This window comes from Dasypus novemcinctus, chromosome 12 (assembly GCF_030445035.2).
Source record: "Dasypus novemcinctus isolate mDasNov1 chromosome 12, mDasNov1.1.hap2, whole genome shotgun sequence".
In the NCBI taxonomy this organism is placed as follows: Eukaryota; Metazoa; Chordata; class Mammalia; order Cingulata; family Dasypodidae; genus Dasypus; species Dasypus novemcinctus.
In genome coordinates this window covers 1062617-1065176 of record NC_080684.1, presented here as the reverse complement: position 1 = coordinate 1065176, position 2560 = coordinate 1062617, and the positions used below count along the sequence as shown (strand labels likewise).

At 44.5% G+C, this 2560-nt stretch overlaps 1 pseudogene; it reads right to left on the bottom strand.

The window, feature by feature from the left end:
* Positions 1-285: 285 nt before the first annotated feature.
* LOC101415498 (E3 ubiquitin-protein ligase RNF19B pseudogene) lies at positions 286-1892 on the bottom strand (annotated as a pseudogene).
* Between the last annotated feature and the right edge of the window lie 668 nt (positions 1893-2560).

The window sequence follows — 2560 nt, the reverse complement described above, 5'->3', positions numbered from 1 at the left end:
CATACATAAAACATACACACATACATGTGTATACCTTCCTCACCTCATGGATCATGGAGATTAACAAATCAAAACTGAAATGTGGGTAACAGTGAGTGGACTAAGGGAAAACTTTCCATGTTTCATCTGGTAAGAAACAGAAAATTTCTCAGAAGTTCCCTGAGGAAAAACTGACCAGAGACTTTAAAATACATAGCACCTACCCCTCATCCCCAGAAAAAAAATATTCCAAATAATATATTTACAGTAAGTGTGCTTCTCAGAAAAAAGAACATTCATTCCACTTCATATCCTCACTTCTGCACCATCTGGCTTTATGTCAGTCTGCCTCTCAGCTGGGGCAGGGAGAACATATGGGTTCTTATGTTGGGTGCATCCTGGGCTCTGGGGATAGAGGACCAGGCTGCAGGATTGGAGCAGGGGAGCCACACTCATCTGAGGAGATGTCTGGCACATCCCTTGACTATGTATTAGAGCTCTCCAGGTCACTGAGCATGCCCTCAGCCTGAGCCAGGCTGATGTCAAGAATTTGCTGGCCAGGCAGTGTTTCTGCCCAGAGTTTTGGTGTTTGCAAGAGGTATCCTTCTCACCACTGCCACCACCACCATTGACACTACCTTCCTCTTCCTCTGTCATCTGAGCACAAACATAGTAGGAGTCCTCTCTGCTGCTTCCACTCCCTAGCTGATAGTGTCCTGGTTTGCCTTCAATGTCCAATTGGATTTCCCTATTGCTGCACACTGCCCTATGGGTTGTAGGAACTGATTTTGGATCTTTTCATTGCATGTTCTTTTACATTGTCACTAATTCCAGAAATACTGGCTGTGAAGTATCTTTGGGAAAACTTCCTTTTGGACATCAGCTTGAACTTCTAACCTGCTATATTTTCCCTTACCAATGGACAGAATGCCCCCTCTCAGCATGTTCCCTGGGAGAGCTACAAAGCTGGCTATTTCCCTGTAAGTGCCTGCAGGACAATGAGTTCATCTGTAGGGCTTCTGTTGGTTATCAATTCACTTGTCAGGCTGTTTCCCCCATGCTGGGATTTTTGTACATGAACCAGTCATCTGTCACTGTGGTTGGACCACCATCTTCATAAAATTCAATTTTCACCATTTTTTCCTTGCTTGTGCTAACTCCACAGCCTTCTCCACAATAGAGAGAAATGGAAACAACATATGCCAGTTTAATGGGGATGCCAAGACCAAAACTAGAGACAATAAATGGACATGTGAAGCAATAACTGGGGATGTCACATCTCACAAAGTCACTCCCTCTGCCATAGCCAAAGTCCTCTTGTGCTTGGAGGTTTTCCTTTCCTCCCACCTGCTGAGGTTTTTCCTGCAAACACAAACATGAATACCAGTGACCATGGCAGGAATAGCAAAGCTAGCCATGAAGGAAATCCCCACCGGAGCACCAAACAATGTGCCCAGAATTTTTTTCTTGATACATAGTTTCTTGCGCCAGAATGTGCAGCTGTAAGTGCTGAGGTAATATCAGTCTGAGATCTCTTTCAGGCAAACCTGGCAAATTCCACAGCCACATCCTGAACAAATGCTGTGATTATAGTTTCCACCACTCCTTTTCATGATGCCAGCATTGCATCCTGTGCATGGCCTGATGTCATCTGGTCCAGATTCTTGCTCTTAACACAGCTGAAGGTAATTGTTCTTCATCTCAAACTCTGAGCCCTCTGCTAACAGGTCTATTTCAGATGCCATGTCTCTATTTCAGATGCCATGTCTGCTTGTAATGGTGGCAGAGCTCAATCTGGCAGCTTTTGCCCTCACAGGTCATCCTTGGGCAGTTCGCAAAGGCTTAGGCAAGATAGTGTACCCACAGCCCAGGGCTGGGCACCATGGCCTCTGGGTGAGAGGTGAGGCAGCCATGCAGCACAAATCCCTCAAGCACTTGCAGTTGTGATGGGTCAGTGAGCTGTGGGTAGCTGTCCTGTGGAGACAGTGCTGTGGAAGTTGTGGAGCTGCCATGCTGGGGGTCTGGTGCAGCCACAAGTAGAAAAATGGAGCTCAGAGTCTTGAGTCCTTCCAGGAGCTTAGGCCCACAGTGGCCAAGGGGTGATGGGTGAGACACACCCAGCACTACCATCCCCATCATCAGGCATTGGCTGGAGATAGAATGTGAAAACATGTATTTTTAAATATATATATATTTTATTTATTTCTCTCCCCTTCTCCCCCATTGTCTGCTCTCTGTGTCTATTTGCTGTGTGTTCTTCTACATCCACTTGCATTATTAGGCAGCACTGGGAAGCTGCATCCTCTTTTTTGTTGTGTCATCTTGCAGCACCTTAATGTTGGGAATGATCCATTGCCTTACTCAGGGTTGTGGGGATTTTTCATCCTTAGGTTCCACAATATGCCAGGATAATTTATTTTTCTTTTAAGATTTAAACTAATTTTAATTCTAAGTTATGAGATGCATAAGGACATTTTAAACAGAAAAATGTATGCACCACCAGAAATTACTCCCTAGTTAGCTATTTATTTATGATTCCATTTGAGGCTATTTATATACTGGTTAACACTATATGACAATT